The sequence below is a fragment of the Pseudorca crassidens genome, chromosome 17 (genome assembly GCF_039906515.1).
Source record: "Pseudorca crassidens isolate mPseCra1 chromosome 17, mPseCra1.hap1, whole genome shotgun sequence".
In the NCBI taxonomy this organism is placed as follows: Eukaryota; Metazoa; Chordata; class Mammalia; order Artiodactyla; family Delphinidae; genus Pseudorca; species Pseudorca crassidens.
The window spans coordinates 42,364,693-42,388,432 of NC_090312.1; the positions used below are offsets into that span (position 1 = coordinate 42,364,693).

General features: G+C 42.2%; 1 long non-coding RNA gene across 1 annotated transcript in view; it reads left to right on the forward strand.

The window, feature by feature from the left end:
* LOC137210146 (uncharacterized) overlaps positions 1 to 22,511 on the forward strand; it is a 43,219-nt gene extending 20,708 nt beyond the window's left edge. The window contains exon 3 of the long non-coding RNA XR_010936280.1: positions 22,363 to 22,511. This is a non-coding gene — a long non-coding RNA (uncharacterized lncRNA). The remainder of the gene's footprint in view (positions 1 to 22,362) is intronic.
* Positions 22,512 to 23,740: the final 1,229 nt, after the last annotated feature.

Genomic DNA, 23,740 nt, shown 5'->3' on the forward strand with positions numbered 1-23,740 from the left:
GTTGCAATAGTTGAACAAGGTATGTCTGTACATTGTGAAATGATACCACAATCAAATTTTTTTTATTGGAGTATAATTGCTTTACAGTATTGTGTTAGTTTCTGCTGTACAGTGCAGTGAATCAGCTATATGTATACCTATATTTCCTCCCTCTGGGACCTCCCTCCCGCCCCCCATCCCACCCATCTAGGTCGTCACAGAGCACCGAGCTGAGCTTCCTGTGCTTTATAGCTTGTTCCCACTAGCTATCTATTTTACACATGGCAGTGTATATATGTCCATCCTAATCTCCCTATTAGTCCCACCTTCCCCTTCCCACCCTGTGTCCACATGTCTGTTCTCTATGTCTATGTCTCTATTCCTGCCCTGCAAATAGGTTCATCTGTCCATTTTTCTAGATTCCACATATATGTGTTAATATACGATATTTGTTTTTCTCTTTCTGGCTTACTTCATTCTGTATGACAGACTCTAGGTCCATCCACATCTCTACAAATGACCCAATTTTGTTCCTTTTTATGGCTGAGTAATATTCCATTGTATATATGTACCATATCTTCTTTATCCATTCATCTGTCATTGGACATTTACGTTATTTCCATGTCCTGGCTATTGTAAATAGTGCTGCAATGAACATTGGGGCACATGTGTCCTTTTGAATTATGGTTTTCTCAGGGTATATGCCCAGTAGTGGGATTGCTGGGTCATATGATAGTTCTATTTTTAGTTTTTTAAGGAACTCCATACTGTTCTCCATAGTGGCTGTATCAATTTACATTCCCACCAACAGTGCAGAAGGGTTCTCTTTTCTCCACACCCTCTCCAGCATTTATTGTTTCTAGATTTTTTGATGATGGCCATTCTGAATGCTGTGAAGTGATACCTCATTGTAGTTTTGATTTGCATTTCTCTACTGATTAGTGATGTTGAACATCCTTTCACATGTTTGTTGGCAATCTGTATACCTTCTTTGGAGAAATGTCTATTTATGTCTTCTGCCTATTTTTGGATTGGGTTGTTTGTTTTTTTGATATTGAGCTGCATGTGTTGTTTGTATATTTTGAAGATTAATCCTTAGTCTGTTGCTTCATTTGCAAATATTTTCTCCCATTCTGAGGGTTGTCTTTTCGTCTTGTTTATGGTTTCCTTTGCTGTGCAAAAGCTTTGAAGTTTCATTAGGTCCCATTTGTTTATTTTTGTTTTTATTTTTATTACTCTAGGAGGTGGGTCAAAAGAGATATTGCTGTGATTTATGTCAGAGTGTTTTTCCTGTGTTTTCCTCTAAGAGTTTTATGGTATCTGTCCTTACATTTATGTCTTTAATCCATTTTGAGTTTATTTTTGTGTATGTTGTTAGGGAGTGTTCTAATTCCATTCTTTTACATGTAGTTGTCCAGTTTTCCCAGCGTCACTTATTGAAGAGGCTGTCTTTTCTCCATTGTATGTTCTTGTCTCCTTTGTCATAAATTAGGTGAGCATATGTGCATGGGTTTGTCTCTGGGCTTTCTATCCTGTTCCATTGATTTATATTGCTGTTTTTGTGCCAGTACCATACTGTCTTGATTACTGTAGCTTTGTAGTATAGTTTTAAGTCAGGGGAGCCTGATTCCACCAGCTCCATTTTTCTTTCTCAAGATTGCTTTGGCTATTTGGGGTCTTTTGTGTTTCCATACAAATTGTGAAATTTTTTGTTCTAATTCTGTGAAAAATGCCATTGGTAATTTGATAGGGGTTGCACTGAAGCTGTAGATTTGCTTTTTATTGCTTTCACAATATTGATTCTTCCAATCCAGGAGCATGGTATATCTCTCCATCTGTTTATGTCATCTTTGATTTCTTTCATCAGTGTTTTATAGTTTTCAGACTACAGGTTTTGTGTCCTTAGGTAGATTTATTACTAGGTATTTTATTCTTTTTGTTATGATGGTAAATGGGACTGTTTCCTTAATTTCGCTTTCTGATTTTTCATTGTTAGTGTATAGGAATGCAAGAGATTCTGTGCACTAATTTTGTATGCTGCAAACTTACCAAATTCAATGATTAGTTCTAGTAGTTTTCTGGTGGCATCTTTAGGTTTTTCTGTGTACAGTATCATGTCATCTGAAAACAGTGACAGTTTTACTTCTTCTCTGCCAATTTGGATTCCTTTTATTTCTTTTTCTTTTCTGATTGCTGTGGCTAGGACTTCCAATACTGTGTTGAATAAGAGTTGTGAGAGTAGTCATCCTTCTCTGTTCCTGATCTTAGAGGAAATGCTTTCAGTTTTTCACCATTGAGAATGATGTTTGCTGTGGCCTTTATTATGTTGAGGTAGGTTCCCTCTGTGCCCATTTTCTGGAGAGTTTTTATCATAAATGGGTGTTGAATTATGTCAAAAGCTTTTTCTGCATCTATTGTGATGATCATATAGTTTTTATCCTTCAATTTGTTAATATGGTGTATCACATTGATTGATTTGCATATATTGAAGAACGCTTGCATTCCTGGGATAAATCCCACTTGATCATGGTGTATGATCCTTTTAATGTGTTGTTGGATTCTGTTTGCTAGTATTTTGTTGAGGATTTCTCCGTCTATGTTCATCAGTGATACTGGTCTGTAATTTTCTTTTTTTGTGATATCTTTGTTTGCTTTTGGTGTCAGGGTGGTGGTGGCCTCCTAGAACGAATTTGGGAGCGTTCCTCCCTCTACAAGTTTTTGGAAGAGTTTGAGAAGGGTAGGTGTTAGCTTTTCTCTGAATGTTTGATAGAATTCACCTGTGAAGCTATCTGGTCCTGTACTTCTGTTTGTTGGAAGATTTTTAATTACAGTTTCAATTTAATTACTTGTGATTTGTCTGTTTACATTTTTTCTGGTCTGTGTATATTTTCTAATTCTTCCTGATTCAGTCTTGGAAAATTGTACCTTTCCAAGAATTTTTCCATTTCTTCAAGGTTGTCCATTTTATTGGCATATAGTTGTTTGTCTCTTATAATCCTTTGTATTTCTGTGGTGTCAGTTGTGATTTCTCCTTTTTCATTTCTAATTTTATTGATTTGCCTCCTCTCCCTTTTTTGCTTGATTAGTCTGGCTAAAGGTTTTTCAATTTTGTTTATCTTCTCAAAGAACCAACTTTTAGTTTTATTGATCTTTGCTATTGTTTTCTTCATTTCTATTTCATTTATTTCTGTTCTGATCTTTATGATTTCTTTCCTTCTACTGACTTTGGGTTTTCTTTGTTCTTCTTTCTCTAGTTGCTTTAGGTGTAAGGTTAGATTATTTTATGAGATTTTTCGTGTTTCTTGAGGTGAGATTGAATTGCTATAAACTTCCCTCTTGGAACTACTTTTGTTGTTTCCCATAGGTTTTGGGTGGTCATGTTTTTGTTGTCATTTGTTTCTATGTATTTTTTTATTTCCTCTTTGAGTTCTTCAGTGATCTCTTGGTTATTTGGCAGCACACTGTTTAGCCTCCATGTATTAGTGTTTTCTATAGTTTTTTTCCCTGTAATTGATTTCTAATCTCATAGCGTTGTGGTCAGAAAAGATGCTTGATGTGATTTCAATTTTCTTAAATTTTCCGAGGCTTGATTTGTGACCCAGGATGTGATCTACCCCGGAGAATGTTCTATGTGCACTTGAGAAGAAATTGTATTTTGCCACTTTCAGGTGGAATGTCCTATAAATATCAATGAAATCTATCTGGTCTATTGTGTCATTTAAAGCTTGTGTTTCCTTATTTATTTTCTGTTTGGATGATCTGTTCATTGGTGTAAGTGGGGTGTTAAAGTCCCCTGCTATTATTGTGTTACTGTTGATTTCCCCTTTTATGGTTGTTAGCATTTGCCTTATATATTGAGGTGTTCCTATGTTGGGTGCATAAACATTTATAATTGTTATATCTTCTTTTTGGATTGATCCCTTGATCATTATGTAGTGTCCTTCTTTTTTTTTTTTTTTTTTTTGGTACGCAGGCCTCTCACTGTTGTGGCCTCTCCCGTTGCGGAGCACAGGTTCCAGACATGCAGGCTCAGCAGCCATGGCTCACAGGCCCAGCCGCTCTGCGGCATGTGGGATCCTCCCAGACCGGGGCATGAACCCGTGTCCCCTGCACCAGCAGGCAGACTCTCAACCACTGTGCCACCAGGGAAGTCCTAGTGTCCTTCTTTATCTCTTGTAACAGTCTTTATTTTGTGTGTGTGTGTGTGTGTGTGTGTTTTGTGGTACACGGGCCTCTCACTGACGTGGCCTCTCCCGTTGCAGGGCACAGGATCCACACACGCAGGCTCAGTGGCCATGGCTCATAGGCCTGGCCGCTCCACGGCATGTGGGATCTTCCCGGACTGGGGCACCAACCCGTGTCCCCTGCATTGGCAGGCGGACTCTCAACCACTGCGCCACCAGGGAAGCCCAACAGTCTTTATTTTAAAGTCTATTTTATCTGATATGATTATTGCTACTCCAGCTTTCTTTTGATTTCCATTTGCATGGACTATCATTCTCCATCCCTTCACTCTCTGTCTGTATGTGTCCCTAGGTCTGAAGTGGGTCTCTTGTAGACAGCACATATATGGGTCTTGTTTTTGCATCCATTCACCCAGTCTGTGTCTTTTGGTTGGAGCATTTAATCCATTTACATTCAAGGTTATTATTGATATGTATGTCCCTATTACCATTTTCTTAATTGTTTTGGATTTATTTTTGTGGGTCTTTTTCATCTCTTGTGTTTCCTGCCTAGAGAAGTTCCTTTAGCGTTTGTTGTAAAGCTGGTTTGGTGGTGCTGAATTCTCTTAGCTTTTGCTTGTCTGTAAAGCTTTTGATTTCTCTGTCAAATCTGAATGAGATCCTTGCCGGGTAGAGTAATCTCTGTTGTAGGTTTTTCTCTTTCATCGCTTTAGGTATATCCTGCCATTCCCTTCTGGCCAGCAGAGTTTTCCTGAAAAATCAGCTGATAACCTTATGGGGATCCCCTTGTATGTTATTTTTTGTTTTTCCCTTGCTGCTTTTAATATTTTTTCTTTGAATTTAATTTTTGTTAGTTTGATTAGTATGTGCCTTGGTGTGTTTCTCCAGGGTTTATCCTGTATGGGACTCTCTGCGCTTCCTGGACTCGGGTGGCTATTTCCTTTCCCATGTTAGGGAAGTTTTTGACTATAATCGCTTCGAATATTTTCTCAGACCCTTTCTTTTCCTCTTCTTCCTCTGGGACCCCTATAATTCAAATGTTGGTGCATTTAGTGTTGCCCCAGAGGTCTCTGAGATTTTCTTCAATTCTTTTCATTCTTTTTTCTTTATCTTGCTCCTTGGCAGTTATTTCCACCATTCTGTCTTCCCGCTCACTTATTCGTTCTTCTGCCTCAGTTATTCTGTTATTGATTCCTTCTCATGTATTTTTCATTTCAGTTATTGTGTTGTTCATCTCTGTTTGTTTGTTCTTTAGTTCTTCTAGATCTTTGTTAAACATTTCTTGTATTTTCTCAATCCATGCCTCCATTCTATTTCCGGGATCCTGGATCATCTTTACTGTTATTACTGTGAATTCTTTTTCAGATGGGTTGCCTATTTCCACTTCATTTATTTAGTCTTGTAGGTTTTTGCCTTGCTCCTTCATCTGTGACATATTTTCTTGTTGTCTCATTGGTTTTTTTTTTGATGGGTGGAACTGTGTTTCTGTCTTACTGATTGTTTGGCCTGAGGCTTCCAGCACCAGAGTTTTTAGGCTGTTGGATGGAGCTGGGTCTTGGTGCTGAGATGAGGACCTCCAGGAGACCTCACTCCAGTGAATGTTTCCTGGGGTCTGAGGTTTTGTGTTAGTCCAGTGGTTTGGACTCGGAGCTCCCACCACAGGAGCTCAGACCCAACCCCCGGCTCGTGAACCAAGATCCTGCAAGCCACGTGGGGTGGCAAAAAGAAAAAAAAAGAAGAAAAAAAGGAGCAGAATAATAATAAAAATAAAAAATAAAATAAAATAAGAAAAAAATAATAAAAAGTAAAAAATAAAATAAGGTATGTTAGAAAAAATATAGATGAAACAACATCTGGAAGGTAATACAGAACCACCACAGCAAGAAAAAAATTTAAAAAAAAAAGCTGGAAAAGGTCTTGGCTGTGGTGGGAGGGGCTTAGGCAGGGGCGAGGTTTAGCGGGGGTGGGGGGCTATCCTTACATCCACAGGGCCGGAAAAGGCCCTGGGGTGTTGGGGGCGGGGCTTAGGCTCAGTGTCACAGAGGGGCCCAGGAGTGCCTCCGGCCCCAGAGGGTGGAGGACCAGGTCCAGGACCCCAGCAGGCTCCCTGGGCCTGAGTTGGCTGGGGAAGTGCTAGGCACTTTGCCCCTGATCCTCCGATCCTGGAGGGTCCCTCTGCATTGGCCCCTCCTCTTCTTCCCCCCACTCCCTCATACACCCCTAGGACCAACGCAGCTGGGGAGGGCCCTGGAAGGCGGAAGACCTGGCCGGGGACCCCAGCAGGCTCCTGGAGCCTGAGTGGGCAGGGGAAACTAGTTGCGTCTCCACTGATCCTCCAATACCGGAGGGCCCCTCCCCATCCACCTCTCCTCTTCTTCCCCCCTCTTCCTCCCTCTTATGCCCCTAGGACCCACGAGGCAGGAGGGGGCCTCAGTGGGGGGAGGACCCCACCCAGGAGCCCAGCAGGCTTCCCAGGGCCGACTGGGTGGGGGAAACGCTAACTGCTCTCCCCCCAATCCACTGAGCCCCGGAGGGTCCCTCCAGGTGTGGGAACCCCTCCCCCTGTTGCAGCCACCCCTCAGGGGCGCCAGTCCCGTCCAACCTCCACTTCTCCTCCCCCCACTGCCCCCCATGTCCTACCCGGTTGCTCAGGGGTTTCACTTGTCTCCTTGTGCATCGAGGCCCCCCACCAGCATCCTGTAGGTGCCCTAGTTGTGGGGAGACTCAAACACTGCGTCCTCCCGCTCCGCCATCCTGACACCACAATCAAATTAATATATCCATCACCTCACACGTTACCACCATGCTTGGTTATGCATGGGAGCGGGACTGGGGGTGGTAAGATCAATTTGAGATCTAGTCTCTTAGCAAATTTCAAGTATAAATTGTTAACTATAGTCACCATGCTGTAAATTAGGTTTCAAGAACTTACATATCTTGTAAATGAAAGTTTGTACCCTTTGAGTAACAGGAGGTTAATGTGATTTTGATTCTAAAACTTGACAAGAGTAATAACCAGAAAGAAAACAACTTACATGTTAATCCTGTTTTTAACGTGGGTACAATGCAACTCTGTTACACAGAGTCAAGTCTCCCCACCCTGTCTAAGCAGGCTTGTACCACAGGCATCACACAAGGCAAAGAGCCCTGGCGCTTAATGAGTGAAAATAAATCAGATCATCTCAACAGTCTCTCAGAAGACAGGCCATACAGTCACCATTTGAAAACTTAAGCATGATGTGGCTAATTTTTTAAGATGAAATGTGTGCATGTATATAAAATGTGGCAAAACATTAAGATATGACAAATGTGGGTGAGGATATTCATTATATAATATCATTAATTTTCCTGTACGCTTGAAATATTTCATAATACAAAAGTTTAGGGACTTCCCTCGTGGTCCAGTGCTTAGGACTCCACGTGCCCAATGCAGGGGGCCTGGGTTCGATCCCTGGTGAGGGAACTAGATCCTGCGTAGTGCGACTAAGACCCAGCACAGCCAAATAAATAAATACTAAAAACAGAAACAAAAGCTTTCACCTACTTTAAAAAAAAGTTTCGGTGATTATAAATACATACACATATTTTTAAACTGTATTTTCAAATCTTCCCTCTCATTAAGAAAACCTTTCCGTGGATGCTCCTCTAGATAAAGCCTTTATTCTTCCCTGCTCTTCAGCCACTGCCTCAGAAAACTTAGTATCTTTCTCCTCTTCCTTTTCTCTGTGCCTCTTTCAACCGAGCAATAATCTTCTGGCTTTAGGTCCCCACAATTTGCTGAAACTTACTCTGGCAAAGGTCACCAATGGGAAGTTGCTAAGTCCCACGGCTGCTGCTCTGTCCTTTCCTATATGGCACTTTGTCCCTTCATTTGATGCATCACTTCCTTTTGCTTGGCTTTTTTTTTAAATTTATTTATTTTAATTTATTTATTTTTGGCAGTGTTGGGTCTTTGTTGCTGTGTGCGGGCTTTGTCTAGTTGTGGCGAGCGGGGGCTACTCTTCGTTGCGGTGCGCGGGCTTCTCATCGTGGTGGCTTCTGTTTTTGCAGAGCACTGGCTCTAGGCATGAGGGTTTCAGTAGTTGCAGCACGCAGGCTCGGTAATTGTGGCTCGTGGGCTATAGAGCGTAGGCTCAGTAGTTGTGGCGCACGGACTTAGTTGCTCCGCGGCATGTGGGATGTTCCTAGACCAGGGCTCGAACCTGTGTCCCCTGCATTGGCAGGCAGATTCTTAACCATTGCGCCACCAGGGAAGCCCTGCTTGGCTTTTAAGGGAACAGTCTATCCTGGTCTTCCTCCTACCTCTCCAGCAGGGCCTTCTCAGTGGCCTTTGCAGGTTTCTCATCCTCTGAACACCTGTTTCCCTCCACCTTCTTTCTCTCCCTCATTGCCATGGCTCCAGCTCTACTCCCAAGTCTCAGGGCCTCAGGGAAAACATCTCTTCCCAGTTTAGGGACTGGGCTTCAACCCCAATTCTATTACCCACCTTAGACAATTTATTTAGCTTATTGATTAATTCTTTGTCTCATCTGAAAATGAAGTACCTCTCCAAAAGACTTGAGAAATAAGGTTTGTGAAGCACTGATCACAGTATCTATTTTGATCAATAAATGTTAGCTACTTGATACCTCCACTCAGCTGTTCCAAACACATGAATACAATTGTATGTGTCCCCAGCTAAACTAAACCCACTTCTCTTTCTAAACTCTCTTCTGGGAGTTAGAATCCTGCATCATGCTAGACTCTTCTTCTTCCATGTCACCCCTCATACTCAGTGTACCACAAGGCCTACAGACTCTTGTTCCTTAAAACCTCATGTCCAGCACCTCCGCTCCCTGGCTGCCTCTTCTTGCCTTGTTCAGAACCTCTGAACAGAACACTGGCTCCAGGGTTGCCCTCTTAAATCCATCCTCCACCCCCTCCAGTGACCTCACTAAAACTCTACTCAGACAAGGTCAGCCCAAATCTAGACCCTACCGTGCTGTTGAGTTAACAAGGAAACTGAACAGAGAGAAGAACCCTGCCTGGTGGTAGTTCGATAGCTTCTAACTCAGCTATCTTTCTCCCCAATGAAAGGCATGTTTATTAGCTCTAGATAGTTCAATCTAATAGTAATTCAATTTGTGATTAACTTCACACTCCCTCTCAGAGTCTTTTAAACGGCAAATATTCCAGGGAGGGATCATAGGGTAAACCCAGGATGCTTTGCTGTGCAGAGTTTGTGCCAGAAAGCCATTGTATGTGACTCCCTGAGTGGGGCCATTGAAGAACAGCTGTGCAGAGGGCAGGACGTTTTGTCTAGCAAGGTGTAAAGGATTTGTAAGAACGTTTCCTTTCCTGATGGGACTACCTGTTGTAAATATATTAGGACTTAGGGCAAAGGTGCCCCTTCTGCCAATTACCAGGTTAGATGTTGGACGCCCACTCGATGCCACCCACAGATCCCAGGCACTTATAACCACATCTCCCAACGACTCTGAACAACCGCATTCAACAGGTGAGGAAACCCAGGCTTAGAACCTTGTTCTGCTTCTGGAAGCAAATGGTTTGTGAATCTCTGGAGGCCTAACCATGACTCCTGGGTGTGCGATTTTAAAACAAGTGCTTTTCCACCTTTCAACCCCCTCCCCACTTCCTTTAGGCTAGCTGTTCTCAACGTGTGGTCCTCAGACCAGCAGCGTCACCATCACCTTGGGAATTTGTTAGAAATGCAAGTTCTCAGGCTCCACCTGAGAGCCTGGCTGGAGGCGTGGCTGGAGGATAGAGAGGGAAGGAAGGAAGGATGATAGCTGAGAGACTGGGAGAAACAAGAGGCCAAGGCCTGCAGTTCTCAGTACGATCAAAGAACAGTTGCATTAGGGGGAAAAGAGGGCCTACAGGGTCTTGATTAAGAGGATGCGCTTGGGAGTCCAAACTGGCTCTGTCCACTGAGCAGCTGTGGGGCCTTGAACAAGTCACCTAACCTCTCAGAGATGCAGGGACTCAGATTCCTCTTTTTCTTTTCTTTTTTTTTTTTTTTTTGGCCACGCCGAGCAGTGGCACACAGGATCTTAGCTCCCCGCCCAAGGATTGAACCCACGCCGCCCCCAACAGTGGAAGCACGGAGTCTTACCCACTGGACCGCTAGGGAAGTCCCTCAGATTCCTCATTTGTAAAATGAAAAATAATCATAGGGCTTTTGTAAGGATTAAATGAGATACACTACCTGTAAAGGAGTTAGTATAATGTCCGCACAAGATAGCTAGTCAATACAACCTCACAAAATAGCTAGTCAATAAAAATGTTATTTTCATGAAGGAAGCTGGAAAGCTTGGAGGTTGTCTGAAAGATTTAAGATTTCAGATGTAGAACCTGGGGATGTGGCCCAGTAAATTGTGTTACAACACACCCTCCAGGTGGTCCTGAAGCATGTTCTGAAGTCTTGAGAACCACGGGAGAATCACCCGGAGAGTCTGTAAAACTCCCAAACCCAGACTGCACCGCAGGCCTATTAAGCCAGAATCCCTGGGTGTGGAGTCAGCCCAGGCCTCGGTGTTTCCAGAGCCTCCCAGGTGATTCTGATGTGCAGCCAAGCCTGAGAACCCCTGCTTAGGCTCGCGTTGATATAATTTAATAGCCATCATTTATTAAGCATTGATAGTGTGCCAAGCACTGAGCTTCACATTACATTTATATATAATTCTCACGACAACTCTAGGACTTTAGTATTAGTATTCTCACTTTAAAGAAATGAATGATGAGGCTTAAGAAAGTCTTGCCTCTTGCCCACAGGCACCAAGTTAGCAGAGTCAGGATTCAAGTTCAGGATTTTCTGATTCAAAATCTGGGCCACAGCTCCCTGCCCACTGCCAGATCGTGTGGCACTCAGAGCTATCATTGGTGTATGAGCAAGTATGGTCAATGGCAAGGTGAGCAGTGACTTCAGAGTCGGTGGTGGCTCGGCAGCTGCTAAAAAGAACCTACAGAGAAGTATCCAGCTCTCCCTAAGGAAGAGCTCAGGCTTAGGACTCAGACAAACCCAGTTTCAGGGCTGGCTCTGCCCAAGCTCCTACTTTGTGACTTGACCTCCCTGAATGTCAGTTTCTTCTCCAATAAAAAATGGAGATATTTTTATTTTGTAGAACTGCTGTGAAGAATAAATGAGGTAACACCCATGAAAGTGCCTGGCATAGACTAAGAGCACAATAAACGTTTGTGTATCCCGCCCCCAACGAGCAATTTCTCCTCCACTTTGCTCCTAACCTGTGAGGGCCTAGGGGTTGGGGTTTGCTGTTGCTATGGGAATCAGCCTGGGGAATAGCCATTTCTCTTTCTTCAGTGTTTTCCACTGGTTGACTATTTCTGTTTTCTATTCTTCACCCATTCCCTAAGGAGAGCCAATTCTTCCTTCTCTCTGCCACTGTTTGAATCACCCCACCCAAACTTCTGCCTAGAGGCATGAAATGAATCACCTCCCTTTTCTAGTTCGACAGTCATTCTGCGCAGGTCAGATCCCTCCTCCTCTCCTGATGACCCACCCCCTTTCTGTGGTCCAAGGCCTACAGGTCTTGCCGGCCATTAAGGCCTAAGTGTAATGACAGCGTTTGCCTGCACAGCCCTGGGTTGATGGCACATGGTTTGATCATAACTTACTGGCCCTAGGAGCACCCAGCCTCCGGGAAAGGCTCCAAATGAAGTGACCTACTTTCACCTACATTTGCGAGCCTTTTTTCAGCATTTCACCACTCCTGGCCAGAAAGGCTTGTTTCTTGACTCAGACAAAACTTAAGAGACTTTGGAGAGGGAGTTCTGAGTGCATCCCTTTTGTCCTGTAGGTGAGGAAGCAAACTGCTCTAGGTCAAGTGGCCAGTTAGTGGTGTGGGCCAGATGGTAACTCAGGTTTTCGTCCCCACAGTGAAGCATACTCAACAACTTCCCACCAGGGAGCTGTTGCACAGTGGAGACTGCTCTGGACTGGAGCTGCAGTCCTGAGCTCATGGCAAGAACCGTACCAGCCTTCAGCCACTCTCTTGTGATTTTTTTTGGTTACTATTTTAAAATTGTGTATTAATTAAAATGTGGTCTTAGTAGAAAAATGTAGCAAGGAAGAATCAAGAGAAAGAGACAGACAAGAACTTGCAGTGGGGAGAGTGGAGAGAAAAGCAACTAAATTTATGTGACAAGAAGAGAAGAGAAATAAAAGGGCAAATAAAATCCAAGGCATGGAACAGGCGAGCATTCTGCTCCAGCCTATTGGTCAGACCAACCCTCAGCTTCTGGTTCGGTCACACAAATAATTGCTTAGAAAGCAGCACCTTTCCCACCATCTACCCCGATTGCTGCACGCCACAGGTCTAAGGCTGTATTACTATCCTCTCCGTTCTACCCTTACTGCTGTCCCCTATCCGTAGCTGAGCCCCCAAAGTCAGGGAAAACTCAGGGTGTATGTGTTGGAATAGCTAGCTCAGAAAAATTAGAATGTTGCAATGCTCCGTGTAAAATCTAACTTCTCCTGGCTCCCGGGAATTCCCTGGCGGTCCAGTGGTTAGGACTCGGCGCTTTCACAGCTGTGGCCCAGGTTCAATCCCTGGTCAGGGAACTAAGATCCTGCGAGGTGGGGCCAAAACCATACTTTCAAAAAAAAAAAAAAAAATCTAAGTTCTTCTGGATCTCAATGTAGGAATCACTCTGGGAGTTTATTTTTATTCTATTAAATTTTTTTTTAATTGAGGCATAGTTGATTTACAATTCTGTGTTTGTTTCAAGTGTACAGCAAAGCGATTCCATTATACATATGTACGTTTATATCTATATTCTTTTAAAAAATTCTTTTCCGTTATAGTTTATTACAAGATATTGAATATAGTTCCCTGCACTACACAGTAAATCCTTGTTGTTGAGTTTAATTATTTAGGGAAACTATTTCCTTGCCTGATTTAACAATACCTTCCATGGTCAAATTTGGATATACCCCATCTCTAACTCATTCACTCCAAAGGCATTGAGTCAAACTAGGGATTCCAAGAGCAAGGCCATATCTCATTTCATTACACTTGGGGAAGGTAAATAATGCAAGACAAGAGCCAGGAGCCAGGGACACACCCTGACTCATTTCTTTTTTTTAATTGAAGTTTTTATTGGGATAATTACAGATTCATAGGTGGTTGTAAGAAATTAAACAGAAATACAGTGTACCCATTACCTAGTTTCCCCCCATGGTAATATTTTGCAAAACCAAAGTGCAATATCATAACCAGGAGGTTGACATTGAAATAATCTATTATTCAGATTTCTGCAGTTTTACTCGTACTCATTTGTGTGTGTGTGTGTGTGTGTGTGTGTGTGTGTATTTAGATCTATGCACTTTTATCACATGTGCAGGTTCAGGTATCGACCATCTCAGTTTAGATACTGACCAGTTCCATCATCACAAAAATCCCTTGTGTTCCTTTATTTCAGCCACACCCACCCCCTCCTGCCCTACCTCCTTCCACCATACCTAACCCCTGGCCACCACTAGTGTGTTTCTAAATGTTCATCGTTTCAAACATTTTATATAAATGGAATCATAGAGTATGTAATCTTTGGGGTCTGGCTTTTTTCACTCAGCATAATTACCTGGAGAGTCATCCAAACTGTTGGATGTATCAATAGTTTGTTCCTTGTTCATTGCCGAGTTCATTCACTTTTTCACTCTGTGATTGTGAAAATGTCACTTAGAAGTTTATACTTTTCTACCTGAAAGCCCCCAGAAACTGTCTTAACCCTTCTAAGCCTCCATTTATTCACCTGTTTTTTTTTTTTAAATGGTGGGAAGTTGTTGAGAGCGTAGTTTCTCCCAGGATTGGTATGAAGATCAGACGAAGTAATAGACATAGTGAGGCACTGAGAACGGTGAAGTGACGCACATAGACGTTATAAAGACCTCTTTGAGGGAAGCTCCTAGTTTGAATTTTGTTTTTACTGCTTCTTCCAGACATATCAAATTACTCCCGTTTTGGGATTTTCTTCCAGCCGGCTGAGCTCAAGGGGGATAGGAATTTAACTTTCAGGCCTTCCTCCCTTGAGGAAATTGCTTACTTGAGCAGAGAGAGCGAGAGAAAAGTGGTGATGGTTGGGGGGCGGTGGTGGACAATGGGGGAGGAGGGAGAGAGAGCAGGAGAGAGATTTAGAGAAGAAAAGGGAGAGAGAGAGCATGAATAGATTTCAGGGCTCTTTTTAACAATTCTCAAACCCGTTCTGTTGGCAATTTGCATAACACTGTCAAAACTGCTAAAACCAACGCCACTATTAAGTACAAAAAACAGTTTCAATGGCAGAAAAAAATTCTATTCTCTAATTCTATGTATGCAGTATAAAATCACAGTCGTGAGCAGACAGACCCATGAAAGAGAGCAGGAGGCCTAAGCATGGTTACCTGTTTCTGAGTTTTTCTGTGAATATTCATTTTGTATTTGGCTAAAGTTCATCAAAAGAAAAGTGATAGCAAGCTGTAAAGGTAGAAGAAATATTTAGGGGAGATAAACAAAATTTGAAAGTTCTACCAAAATGTTTATAGGTTAATAAACCTTTTTTTTTTTCAAACCAGGAGAAAGTGTTTATCCTGTTTTGGTGGGAATATTCCTGCCTCGCTCACCTTCTACTCTTATCAGCTAAATCAGAATTACCCGAGGAGCTTTTAAAGCAATATAGGTTCAATTAGTAAAAACTAAGTTCAAAACTAACGATGATAAAAATAATAATTTACAAATATATTCCAATTCCCACTCCTACTAAGTCAGTAGATCTGGGAGGCGACCAGGAAACTTGTGAATATATTCTTAAGCTCCTCCGATGATTCTGACATTCAGCCAGGTTGGGAACCTCTTCTGTTTGGGATTTGCCTTCAGTGCCTCCAGGAAGCTCTGTCCTCAGAAAGTTTTCCTTTTATCACAACCTTGTTTCCAGTGGAGTTTCAACCTCCTCACTCCCTGGAGCTACCCTTGCCAAGGTCATCATCACTGCTTTCTCATCTTGCGCAACAGCTCGGCAGCGCTAGACACGGCGGCACACCCTTTGAGCTTGAAACACGTCCAACTCTTGATTTCCACATGTTGGGCTGTCCTACCTCTCAGATTCTTCCTTCTCAGCTCATTTGCTGTCCACCTCCCGGGCCTCACCCCTCCAGGTCCCATGCCTGGAGCTCTGGCTGGGCTCCCTTTTCTGCCCCATCTGCACTCTTTTGCTAGGTGATCCCATTTAAGCAGATGGCTTTAAATGCCATCCAAACGCTAGCACCTCTACTCTCCATATGCTAATGGCAGGTACAGTTCCACCCCAACCTTCCTCCAGAGCTGCCTACTTGACATCTCCATTGGGTATCTGTTAGGCACCTCAAACTCAACATGTCCAAAATAGAGCCCTGACCCCCGCAACCGACACAACCACTGACTGGTTCTGCAGCCTTCCTCCTTTCGTTTAACAGCACTGTCACCCATGCAGTTGCTCAAGCTAAACATCTAGCCATCATCTGTGCTTCTGCTGACCTCCCTCATTCACTTAGAAAATAGTCAATACCCCTCCACCCCTCTCCATCCCTCGGCTTCTCCTCTAGTTCAGCCGCCATCATCTCCCATTGAAACTATTGCACTTGGTCCCTAATTGGTCTCTCTGCTTCCATTCTGCCCTCCTTAGAGCTGATGTCTCACTGAACACTATTAAAAATGTAAATGAGGCTAGACCACTCTTCTGTTTATGACTCTCCAATGACTTTTCATTGCAAATAGAATAAAATCCAACCCCTTATTTTGGAGCTTACAAAGTCTGAACCCTTGAACTGCTGTCCCCTCTTGCCTAGAAGCTTCTTCCCACAGATCTCTGCATTGTAGATTCCTTGGCACTCCTCAGACATCACCCTTGAGACTCTTCTGAGCATCTTAACTGAAGATTCTCCCAACCTGCCTAGTCTTTCTCTTTCTCAGTATCTGATTCATTTTCTTCTTTGCCATTTCATGGTGTGAAATTTTAATTTATGTATCTGTTTACTTGTTTATTGCTGGTACAGCCCCACTAGAATGCAAGCTCTAGCCCCACAAAGCAGATGCTCAATTAACATTTGTCTAATAAATCACTCATTTGTACAATAGTACAGACGACTGACAAATGCTCCAAGTATTCCATTTTGGGGGGGCATTGCATTTTACCTGGGATCGAAGCTTTAAGATCAAGAAGAAGCAAGCTAGGGACTTCCCTGAGGGGTGCAGTGGTTAAGAATATGCCTGCAAATGCAGGGGACATGGATTTGAGCCCTGATCTAGGAAGATCCCACATGCTTCAGAGCAACTAAGCCTGTGCACCACAACTACTGAGCCTGCTCTCTAGAGCCCACGAGCCACAACTACTGAGCCCGTGTGCCACAAGTACTGAAGCCCACGTGCCGAGAGCCCACACGCCTAGAGCCCACACTCCGCAACAAGAGAAGCCACAGCAATGAGAAGCCCATGCACTGAAACAAAGAGTAGCCCCTGCTCTCTGCAGCAACAAAGAGAAAGCCCTCGCACAGCAACAAAGACCCAATGCAGCCAAAAATAAATAAATAAATTTATTAAAAAAAAAAAAAAGAAGGAAGCTAGTGAGATTTCAATCATCAATTTACCGACCGAGGAGAATTTCTTCACCACTGTCCTGAAAAATCCTACCTCGATTTTCACAGAGGCCACCCCCATTTTCTCTCTGTACTTGCTTCTGGGTTCCTTCTAACTTTCCTGAGAGGTTCCCTCTGAAAACTGTTCCTCTAGTTTCCCCCCACCCCCAATATATGTTTAAGTGTCCAGGCTTACGGATTCTTGCTTGCAGTAGCTACACCTTGGTACCCTTGTCAGAGGCAATGCCAGGTTCTGGAGGTTGGTTGGGCCCTTCTCACCCTGCCTCTCCATAGTTTTCAGTAGCCTACTGCCACCTCAACATTATGCTCCTGGTCTGTACACACCCTCGTTCCAACCTACCAGCTCTGCTGAGCCTATGTTTCCTGTGCCTTTTCTGGCCTGTAACTTTTCTTGCTTTTTCACTGGCTAGGTGCCTAATTCGGCCTCCAGCCTCTCCATATCTGGAAACATTCCACGATTACTGCTGCTGCAATTCTGCCCCCTAGCAGCTGAAACTGAAAACACTCATTTCTGACGGCAGTGACAGCACTCCCTCTGTCTAAACTCCCTCCATCTTCAGCTTCCGTTCCCAGAAGGACCCAGGCAGTGGAGAATCTCTCAACTCGGGGTGGGGGGGTGGGGGGAGCGGTTCAAGAGAACTGGCTTTCTCTGTGAGGTGGTGAAGGCCAAGGTATTTCTGTATTCAGTTACACTCTCCCCCTCAAAACCTCGATGGTATGTTTCCTTTTTTTCTCCATGTCCCTTATTCATGATACAGATGGCAGTCACTCCCAGGGCTGGAATGAGAATTGGGTATCCCTTCAAATAACAGATACTTTGCAAACGTTCAACATTTATTTAGTGAGGGTGGAGAGAAACTAGTTTTCTATTAATAAAAATGACTCGGACTAAAGGATTTATAACATGTACTCTTCCAAACTTCCTGGGAAGAATAGATTTTTGCCCTCCTGAGATAACTACTATTCTGACTTCTATTACCGTAGATTACATTTGCCTGTTGTTGCACTTCTTATAAATGGAATCAGACAATATGTGATTTTTTTTTTTTTGGTCTGGCTTCTTTCACTCGTCACATTTTTGAGATTTACCCATGCTGTTGCATGGAATAGTTCTTTTTATTGCTGAATGCTATTCCATAGTATGGATATAACAGATTTATTTATCCACTCCCCTAATTGTTTTTTCTTTTTTTTGCCGTGCCACGTGGCACGCGGGATCTTAGTTCCCCAACCAGGGATCAAACCCGTGCCCCCTGCAGTGGAAGCATGGAGTCCTAACCACTGGACCGCCAGGGAATTCCTCCATTCCCCTGCTGATAGACATTTAGACTGTTTCCAGATCTCTTCAGGCTGTTATGAATAAAGCTACTCTGAACATTTGTATACAACTCTTTTCATGGATGTAGGTTTTAATTTCTTTGGGGAAGTTACTAAGAAGCAGAATTGCTGGGTCATAGGGCATATATATAAGTTTATTAGAAACTGCCAGTTTTCCAAAGTAGATGTGTCATGTTACATTTTGGGAGATATATAAAACCACTTAATTTTTTATTTTTAAATGGCAGTGCCACAGTTTTTTAAAATAATTAATTAATTAATTTTTGGCTGCGTTGGGTCTTCGTTGCTGCACGTGGGCATTCTCTAGCTGCGGCAAGTGGGGTCTACCCTTGCGGTACACGGGCCTCTCACTGTTGTGGCCTCTCCCGCTGCGGAGCACAGGCTCCGGACGCGCAGGCTCAGCGGCCATGGCTCACGGGCCCAGCCGCTCCGTGGCATGTGGGATCTTCCCGGACCGGGGCACAAACCCGTGTCCCCTGCATCGGCAGGTGGACTCTCAACCACTGCACCACCAGGGAAGCCCTCAAGAAGCATTTTTAAGACCACATTTGAGTATTAGAGTTATTAATTGCCTTTGAGTTTGTCATTATTTCTTTTCTATTTTTTCTTTATCTCTTCCTTTCTTCCTTTCATTCGTTTTGATAAAATACTTCATGAGTCATACGATATTTTCAATTCTAATTCAGGACTACACGATTTTTATATAACCTTCTATATTACATCTGTGCCTTATTTTCTCCTCACCAAAAATCCTGGTTCTCAAGGACACCGGAGATAATAGAACTAGAATATCATTCTCTTGGCTTTATTTCTCTTCTTAATTAAAAAAAAATTGAAGGATAATTGACATTTAGTAAAACTCACCCATTTTAGGTGTACAATTTGATGAGTTTGGACAGATGCATGTAGATGTGTAGCCATGACTACAAACAAGATATAGAACATTGACACCTCAGACTTGATGTAAGCAGGGACTATAAAAGGGCATAAATAGTGGGAGGTGTTGTTTCGCTGGGGCCATATTTGGAGACTTGCTACATATCAAGCTTCCATCTGGGGCCCTCTTCTTTCCTCCTCATTCCGCATACTCTCCCAAGTAGTTTTATCTACTTCCACATCTTTAATTACTGGTTCATGATAACTCACATCCATGTATCATGAACTCTAGACCTGACATGCCGTCATAGCCTCCTGAACGTGCCACATCATCTTTTCCTAAATCTGCTCCTCCCCTGCGTGCCTTATCTTGGTCGTTACCAATTACCCAGTGATTTATCCTTTATCTTAGACCATACTATTCTCCCTCAGCTCTCCTTCAATTCCCACAGCAAACAGGTTTCAAGTCTGTCAAATACCTTTTGAAATATCTCTAGACTCAGTCCTTCCCACTATAATTTTTAGACTTGAACCCTTGCCATCTCTCACCTAAATAACCTTTTTGTTTGTGGAAACTTTCTCCTTCCAGGCTAATACTTCCCTCCTCTCCATCCCACCCCTCCTACTCACACTTCACACTTCTTCCTTCTTCCCATCTCTTACCTTCTTTTAGTTTATTCTCAATACTCTGCAGAGTTATATTTCTAGATATAAATCCTGTCATATAATTCTACTGCCTACAATTTCTTGAATTACTTGTCACTGTTTATAGGATAAAATGCAAACATTTCTGCATCCTATACAAGGTCTTTTTCACATTCTAAAATATACTTGTAGTTTCCCCAAATAAGCCATGATTTTTCCTTCCTGCATAAAGTTCTCTTTTCTTGGCATGTCCTTCCACAATTCCCTATCCATAAATTTCTTCCTCTCCTTCAGGAGATAGAGTAAGAGCTTCCTTTTCTGTGTAGTCTGTCTTGATTTTCCCAGACAGACGTAGGGTTGCTCTCCTTATGTTCTCATTATATCTTTTACATAACTCAAGTATGTTTCTTTTTTTTTTTTTCTGGCTGCATTGGGTCTTCCTTGCTGTGCACGGGCTTTCTCTAGTTGCGGCAAGTGGGGGCTACTCTTCGTCATGGTGCACGGGCTTCTCACTGCACTGGCTTCTCTTTGCTGTGGAGCACAGGCTCTAGGTGCGTGGGCTTCAGTAGTTGCAGCACATGGCTCAGTAGTTGTGGCTCGCGGGCTCTAGAGCGCAGGCTCAGTACTTGTGGCACACGGGCTTAGTTGTTCTGTGGCATGTGGGATCTTCGCAGACCAGTGATTGAACCCGTGTCCCCTGCATTAGCAGGCGGATTCTTAACCACTGTGCCATCAGGGAAGTCCCAGTTATGTTTCTTTATATAATCCTCACCACGACCCCAACCCCATTCTGGAAAATATGCTTCTTCAGAATAAGAACCACCACTTTTTTAGTTGTACATTATCATTGCTAACATAGGGAATGGCTGTATCTGTTAAGAGTCTTCTGCTATTAACAATGGAAGCCCGACTCTAATTAACCTAAACCAAAGGGAATTTACAGGAGGGATATCAGCTCATAGAAGGGAAGGATGGAGAGCCAGATTTGGAAGTAGGAAGGGTCCAGGGCTGTTCTTAGGAAATAGAAAACAGAAGTGGACAGAACAGTCTTGTAGCTGGAGCAAACTGGATGAACTCCAACCATTTTCTGTCTGTTTGGCTGGGCAAATTTCAAGAAAGGAATATCCAATTGTCCTAGCTATGCCCATCCCTAGCCATGAAAGCAGGGCCCTGATGAAGTACCATATAACTGATGAACTAGGATGAGGCAATTTCTTAAAAGGAAATAAGATGATTTTGGGAAGAGAAAATGGATACCCGGTAGCTAAAAAGACAACAAACATTCATTATACTAGCACATAGTAAGCACTCAATAAATATTTTTATATGAATCAATGACTGAATGCTTGAAAATTTTATTTCCTGTCCTATTAAACAGCCATTCCCTGGATGCCTCAAGTAACCTCTCACTTCCCCTTCTCACATTTGCAGGAGCTGCCACCTCCATTGGGATGATCCTTTCTCTTCTCTTCTGCCTGGAAATGTGTTTGTTCCTCCAAGATTCACCTTAAATGAAACAACCTCTTGGAAACTTTCCACATCCCTTCTCTATCGTGTGCTCTTACAGTCTACTCTCTTCCTCTGTCATATGCTTCATTGATTATGATTCTGTACACGTCAAGCTCCCGTAGAGTTGATTCATGTTGCGTTGTAGCAAAAGTATTCTTACTGATACACCAAGACAGAAACATTTCCTGCTCTCCTACACCTTACATACTAGAATATAGTATCAAAATTCAACTTCCAGTGTTGTAGGTTTGGCCACTGAACTCCCATTTTCACCAGTTTGGTCATTGAACCACCAATTTAAAAATTTTCTATGGGAAATCTTGTGCTGAGCTCCTGAAACTTAACTAATAAACTATAGAAACATGATATTATAAATTGTGGCCCACCTGTTTATATTTTTCAATAAATATTTATTGGATTGTGATGGATCCATGGAAGAATAAAGCCTGGTTCCTGGATAGTTTTTATCCCTATCTTCAAGAATTCACATGTATAGTCTATTGGGAGAGACAGATGTTTAAATAACTAATTATATCAGAAGGCAAAACGTACATTCACAAACAGGCCGCACAGCTCTTGTGAAATCTTAAAAAAACAGCGACTTCTTTTAAGGACCAAGAATTACCTTTTACCTCATTTCTGTCTCTCATGATGTCTGCTAGTGTGGTGTCCAAAAACGGGACTCAGTAAACAGTGTTTGATTGTTTCTCTGATATAGAGGAATTGAATGACAGTATAAAAAAGGAACCTCAGCAGAAATTAAGAAAAAGAAGAGAAGTTGTAAATAAATATGTTCTTGAAATGACGTATAGTAAAATAGATGAGATAATGCCTACTTGGCACCTTAAAAGGTCAACCTGAGATTCCTGTTTATGCCTTATGTGTCATTTTATGTATAAACAAGATTGTCCCACTGCTGACTCATGAGGAAATTTTGTTTTACTAAATGACCTATATTATGTCCCGAAGCACAGTAGGTTTTCCCTGAAGGTCTCCAAAGATGTCCAGTTAGTTGTGCCTAGAAATGAAGTTAGTTTGGGAGAGTAGCATAATAGCTAAGGTTCCACTGAGAATTTTTCTATTTTTCTTTAGTTTTTTCTTTTTCTATGACAAACGTTTCAAGAGAATATTTAAAATATTTTTCAGGAAGAATATTTTTCCCAAGTGTTGTTTTTAATTTTAAGATTTAAAAAATAAATCTCTTTTCAGATCACCAAGTTCCAGTGTGAAATGGAGGGAAAAAGGCATTAGGAATAGGAGTCAATTACTGCAATCAAAAATATTATATATACTTTAAAATGTTTTACTCACGGCTTTGAGATTAATCCTTTACAGTTGAAATGGAAGGCTTTTATTAAAACCTAACAGTTCTAGAAAAAAATAGGAAATAAAAAGTTTAAAAACTCTTTTAAAATGTAAACTGTGTTGTCAGTCTTCAAAATGCTTTTGTGAGACAGGATGGTGTATGAGACATGCAAGTTTGGTAATTACTTGACTGCACACAACCAGACATCTATTTCTGAAAACTGGTGAAAGGAGTTTCATTGCAGATGCCCGAATAAGTTTGTGATTATGTAATGCCCAGGTTAATTTCAGAAATCACTTAATTTCTGAAATTAAGAAATTCAATTGGGGTGGGGATTAAAGAAGGAACCCAAAAGGATCAAAATATAAAAGGGTCATGTCCAGATATGTTTCTTAACGCTCAAATCAGAAGCTTTGATTTTTACCCTTTTCTTTTTTCAACCTGCCAAACTGGCTTTTCTGGAGGCGGGCTTGATCCAGATGAGTGGCAGGTGGTAATATTTCTGTTTGGGTAAAATCTCCTTTGAATTTTTGGTCTCTTACTCCTTCCCCTTAACTCTTTAATCTTACTCCTTTCTTCTTCTTTTATCTCTTTGTTGTGTGCTTTTTTTTTTTTAACATCTTTATTGGAGGATAATTGCTTTACAATGTTGTGTTAGTTTCTGCTTTATAACAAAGTGAATCAGCTATACATAAACATACATCCCAATATCTCCTCCCTCTTGAGTCTCCCTCCCACCCTTCCTATCCCACCCCGCTAGGTGGACACAAAGCACCAAGCTGACCTCCCTGTGCTGAGATGATCTCCCTGTGCTATGCGGCTGCTTCCCACTAGCTGCCTATTTTACATCTGGTAGTGTATATATGTCCATACCACTCTCTCACTTCATCCCTGCTTACCCTTCCCCCTCCCTGTGTCCTCAAGTCCATTCTCTATGTCTGCATATTTATTCCTGTCCTGCCCCTAGGTTCTTCACAACCTTTTTTTTTTTTTTTTAGATTACATATATATGTGTTAGCATACAGTATTTGTTTTTCTCTTTGTGACTTACTTCACTCTGTATGACAGTCTCTAGGTCCATCCACCTCATTACAAATAACTCAATTTCGTTTCCTTTTATGGCTGAATAATATTCCATTGTATATATGTGCCACATCTTCTTTATCCATTCATCTGTCGATGGACACCTAGGTTGCTTCCATGTCCTGGCTATTATAAATAGAGCTACAATGAACATTTTGGTACATGACTCTTTTTGAATTATGGTTTTCTCAGGGTATA